The sequence below is a fragment of the Humulus lupulus genome, chromosome 4 (genome assembly GCF_963169125.1).
Source record: "Humulus lupulus chromosome 4, drHumLupu1.1, whole genome shotgun sequence".
NCBI classification, from domain to species: domain Eukaryota; kingdom Viridiplantae; phylum Streptophyta; class Magnoliopsida; order Rosales; family Cannabaceae; genus Humulus; species Humulus lupulus.
In genome coordinates, this window is record NC_084796.1 from 98,549,502 (window position 1) to 98,555,636 (window position 6,135).

Below are 6,135 nucleotides of genomic sequence, written 5' to 3' on the forward strand. Positions count from 1 at the left end.
AACCTTTAAATTATATTTTTGGGATCCCAATGTATACAGTAAACATTTTAGTGAAACGTTATATCTTAACCAAATTTTTTAATCCCTAAGCTGCTAATCATACTTAGTTACACGATTAAGGCCAAATGACTCGATTAGCGAGTTTAGCATTGATTAAGGCCAAATGACTGTGGAGCAACTTGTTATTGATTCCCATAATGAAGATGTGGATGATCACACCAACAAGGATTATAAGTTTGTGAAAAAGGTTCATAGTGAATCTGGCGTAATTGACCTAGGAAATTTCCTACAGCATTAACACCCTCAATCTCTCCCTCAAATAGTGTAGGGAAGTATCAATAGCATGCCCCACAACCTGAAAAATTCCACATGGCCGCACCTGTTTCCCTAAAGCAAGTTGTTGTACCACTGAAGTTAATTGAGCCAATTATTGACCAAGCTGATTAGCATTAGAAGTGCTCACTTCATTAACTGATTTGGGTGGTGGATTAGGATCTTGGTGAATGCCAAAATGTTGTGAGTTGGTAGCCATATTAGAAATCAAACTCCTGGCTGCATCAATCACACTCTTATCCAATGACTGTAATCCTTCATAAAAGTATTGGATTAGGAGTTGTTCACTTATCTGATGATGAGGGAAAATGACACACAACCGCTTGAATCTCTCCCAATACTCATATAGTGACTCCTCAGTCTGTTGGCGAATGCCACAGATTTCCTTCCTTATACTGCCAACCTTAGATGCTGGGGAGCAACGCTCCAAGAACATTGTCTTCATTTCATTCCAGGTATTAACTGTTCTAGGAGGAAGTTAATATAGCCATTCCTTTGCACCATCCTTCAAAGAAAATGAAAATGCTCTTTATTTAATATGCTCTTCAGGTACTAACGCTGGTTTCACACTAGAGCAAACTATGTGAAACTCTATCAAATGCTTATTTCGCCCTCTCCTGGTAGCCCATGGAAAGATGGTAATAAATGTATGAGGCCCGGCTTGAGTTCAAAGTTAACGTCCAATGCTGGATATTGAATACACAGAGGTTGATGGTCTAGATTCGGTGCTGCCAACTTCAATGTCCTTTCCTAAGCCATCTAAGACTTAACTGATAATTTTGAGTCAGAATCATTGTCAGATGGTAATGGTATTTGTACTGGATTTACTTTCTTTGAAGGTTGAAAGGGTGGATTGTCAGAGATAGTCCTTGAAGAGTGGGACGATGATGTCTCAAGATATTGCTTTATGGCTTGTAGTCTTTCTTGAGTATCGTCGCCAAATATATACACATGCAATCAAAAAATTTAAACTAATGAGTATGTAGTTAATTAAATTGAATAATAAAATAAACTTACAATAGCCCTCGGGAACGACGCCAAATTTTTTGATGCATGCCGTATACCACAACAAATGTAATAATTATTTTTCTTTCAATACTTCCAATTATTTTAGTATAATAAAAGCACAGGTCGAACCCACGAGGACTATCGTTCACTTTATTATTCAATAATTAACACTAAACTTGAAAGGGGGATTTAGATTTCTAACTCAAAATTAAATACATAAACTAGAAAGCAAATAAAGATTAATATTACGATATTAAGAAACAATTAAAGGTTAATCTCCACCCTCAACAATCATTCCCAATCACTAATAATGAATATTATTCAAATTTCTCAATTAAACTATTAACCCCGTAGATAACGCTGAAGCAGACAATTATCCCAATCTCCCCATTACAAGTAATCAAGGCGAAGCGCTCAATAATTAACATTTTTAGCCAAGAAATCAATCTATGAAGCATACAATCTATTTAGCTTAGGTAAAGCATTAAGTCCTATGGAGACATGTTAATCTAAGAAATATATTAATGAAGCATATAATTAATTTAACCTAGGTTCTATTTTTCATCACAATCAATAATTCTTTTGACATTACTATCAATTGTAATTTATCACATACACTTAGAATCCTAAACTATTAAGTGAGTAATAATTCTAAGATGACTATTGAACAATGTAAAGCCTTAATTAGTTGGCCACCTAACAAGAAACCACAAAATTCATAACATTAAATTGGAAAAATAGAAACAATTTAATATTGAGAGAAATTAAAGAATAATACTCATTATCAACAATCAATAATTCATGTCTTGGGTTTTGAAGTAACCCTTCACCTAAAAAGAACCTACTCCATAATAGAAATCATAATCACAAACATAATTATAATTAAAATTAAAGAAATTAAGGGAAGAAAAGAAGCTAGATTGATGAACAATAGTGTTGTAGTGTTGTAGTATTCTCTCCAGCCCCTTCTGAGTCTTTTTTCTCTAAAAAAACCATAAAAACTTCATCTCCCATCAACCCTAATAATCTTTTATAGTCCCCTTAAAATTATATTTAAAATGTAATTAAAAATCTGAAAACAGCGTCACAGGCCGCAGCCTGAATTTCAGCGTGTCGCGACCTAAAACAAAATATAGGCAAAATTGGCCATGCAACCTGGGACCTGAAAAAACTGGGCAGCGGCCTGACTGGAACATGCAACCTGAAACGTCAATTCCAATTAAAGTACCATGAACTATCTTCAATTTCTTCAATTCTAAAACTTAGAGAGCTTGTACGCTGCTGCCACTTCAACACTTTAATCCCGAAAGCTTAGAGTGCTCCTAAAATTTCATTTTAACCTCATATCATCGAGACTTTTTCAACCAATGATTCATAAACTACAATTGCCATCAAAATGTCAGATTTATCATCATAAAATGCAATGTAGAAAATACGTTGTAGACTCATGAAACTAAGTTAAAACTACTAAAAAAATGCTATCATAACACCATCCAAGCACAGAAAAACTTTTCAAATATTAATACAGAAATGACCTTATCACAAGGCTTCTGCGGGTTGAACACTTTCTTCTAGTTGGATGTCAAAGAACTAGCCTAACCTGACATGAGCCCAGTTTAGTGTTTCTAGAAGGCAATCTGGCCATCACATATCTCGAAGTAAATTATCGACGCAAGAGGCGATCTGGAGATTATTTGGTTGTCGTAAGATGTGAAGTTTGACTCAAGCTGCTCACTCTAGAGTTAGCTAGATGTTCTATCTGTATGCTTTCTTCATGCACTTATCTGCTAGTTGTACCATGTGCTGAGTAAATTAATTTGCATTTATTTTGGGGTACAACACTTTCCCCCAAGCTCCTGTTCGTGCATGACGTCACTTCTGACATACACAGTAGGGGATTTTAGGCTTCCGTTTTGTGAAATCGTGCCTACCCACTCACTCGAGTGTGAGACACGTGTAGGTCTGTAATAGACACTTGTTTGGGTTTCGAGTACTGTGACAATTGTCTTGTCAACTTTTTTCCACTGCATGGTTTATTTAACTCAGGCTGTTGAATCTCGAACTGATCTAATCGTGTGTCCTAGATCGGTTCCTGAAGTTTACATATAGATAGGAGAAATAGACCTAAACCTTACAACCTTTGCATTCAAAACTTTTCTTTTTCTTCTCAAAATACCTTCAGTTCCTTCTGCATTCTCCCATTTTCCAAAAGCTTTCAGGCTATTTCCTTTGGTGCTGTCATCACTTCCTCGACCAAATAACCAATCTGTAAGTATCTTTATATCCGGTTTAAATTTCATCTTCTTATTTTTCAATAAGTTTTATGAACTTTTCTAGTATATTTCCTTACTTCAGTTATGTTTGAGGTTAGCATGGATTTTTGTTAAGCCAAAAACAATAGCACTATGTCTAATTAGAAATAATGTAAAAGAAGAAACACGAGATTTTTTGGGTTTTAAAAGAGGATCGTTTGAGTGTATGCGTAAAAATTTGAGGGCTTTTTTTGGTTCAGTTTGTGGTAGCTTAAGGGTTACAGTTTCTCAAGTGGTCTTGTATTAAACAGCTTTCCGAAAAGGAATTGGGTCTGAAATGCATATCCCAAAGTATTAGGGGCTTCCCGAGTTTACCGCGCGTTGTCATTGACCGCGCGTGCGCACACACAAATGTGCCAGGGGAAATCTTAGCTCATATATATCTTAGGTCGAATAGATCGAGTTCAATCCCTCAAGTTGTCGTACCTTTATCATCGTAGCAAGGTTTCATCTTAAGTTGCCTCTAAGAGGCCGCTTTGTCGTCAGGCAAGCTATATCATGGCCCACCACGAAGAATAAAAAGAAGAAAGGGAAAATTTCCAGTTTGGCCGTGGTACAACTCTTGAACTCGAAGCTACGATTAGAAGAAGTCAATGGTGAGCTCTTCTTCTCAAAGTAAGAGTAAGGGTAAGAAGATTGCATATGGGATCCCTATTCCACACTTCGGCCCAGTAGTGGATAGGGAGATCGTAGTTGACCCCAACACCTTCTTTGAGGCCGAGCACATCGAATCCCAGATAAAGACTCGAGACAAGGTGAATAAAATTTTTCTGAGAAATGGGATTGAGTTGGGGTCCGAGGGTCTTGTTGCCCACCCTTCGTTAGAGGAAGAGTGGAGCTGCACTCCACTTCAGGACGACTTCGGGGTCTGTTGTGATGAGCACCTGAAGGCAGGTTCCTTTCCCCCCAAGGATCAGTATTTCACAATTTTTTGAATTATGTTGAACTTTCACCATTCCTACTCTCCCAAAATTTGTATGGAATTTTTTTTTGATCAAGAAAGAAAAGAACTTCATTAAACAAAAAACCAATACAACCAGACCGAAACTATACAAACAGAAAAAAACACTAGCACCCCACCCAACCTAATTACATTTTAATTTGTCTATAAATATTTGTTCCTGTAAGTTCATCTTCCTATTCTTTACAATGAATAATCTGTAATGAACTATACTCATTATATCATTAGCTATACAATCAGCAGTCCAAGAAAAACCATCAAATATGCATCTATTTCGGTTCCTCCAGAGATTATACACAACAGTAGCAAGAATCATATTGGTGATAGATGGAATGATCCATGTTCTTCTATTAGCAAGAAAATTAGCCCATCCAGTTAACTCAAAAGGCCAAGCTCTAAACCCCATTCAATTGAAGATGAAAGTTGTCACCTTCTGTGAAAGATAACACTCAAAGAAGAGATGAGTCTGACTCTCATTATAGAGACCACAAACAGGACATAATAGAGAATCAAGTGGAATACAAAATCTGATCATGATATCTCTAATAAGAAGGTGAGAGTTCACAACTTGCCTAAGTAAAAATCTGTGCTTAGGGAGAGACATCTTGCACCAAACTGCTTGATGATAGACAACCTGTTGTTGGCAAAGAGAACTGTAATAGAGTTTAGAAGCTCTAAATGTCCCTGTTAAACCAGCAACTTTCACTTCAAATTGGCTATAATTTCCCCTCAAGTGACAGAGTTTTCTCCAATACCTGCTCAAATCTGATTTCAGCTTGTAATTCCAGAAATTGGAGTCTTTCAAATAGATAGAGTTAATCCACTTAACCCATAGCAAATCATGCTTCTCTGAAATGGCCCAAATATATTTAGCTAATATAGCTCGATTCCAATTGGAACCATCCCTGAAATCGAGACCACCATAAGCCTTTGGGAGACAAACTTTCTTCTAAGAGGCTATGGGAATCTTACTTCTATTACCATTGAGGCCCCAAAGAAAGCCACGACAAATCTTCTCAACTTCCTTAACAACACTTTGGGGAAGCACAAATATGCTCATCCAGTAATTTCGAAGACCAACCAACACTGAATGAATAAGTTGAATTCGGCCTGCAAAAGACAGATGCCTACTCGCCTAGGTGTGTAACCTCAGTTTGATCTTTTGGATAATAATATATATATATATTTGTACCGACTTTTGGCGGGGCTAAAATATATATTTTTGAAGAACGAGTGTGAGGTTCCCACCCCTGCCGACATCATGTATTTCTTTTACCTTAAAGCCAATCCAAAATCAAAGGGACTAGGTGAAGGCTTCTACTACCTCACTAGATTCACAAGTACAACCTCCATCATTGGCCTCCCAAGCCACTCGAATGACTACAAGGATCAATTCTTCATGTAAAATAGGTTCAAGAAATGCACCCATCGATATTTCAACCATCCTCATAATTTTCTCAGCTTCGTGAACTTTATACTTGAATTCCTTTTCAACCAAGTTTAAACATATTCTCATTGAGT

General features: G+C 36.8%; 1 non-coding gene across 1 annotated transcript; it reads left to right on the top strand.

Moving 5' to 3' along the window:
- The first annotated feature begins 623 nt into the window (after positions 1-623).
- Positions 624-730, top strand: LOC133833297 (small nucleolar RNA R71). The gene has a single exon (XR_009892688.1). It is a non-coding gene; the product is annotated as a small nucleolar RNA R71 (small nucleolar RNA).
- Positions 731-6,135: the final 5,405 nt, after the last annotated feature.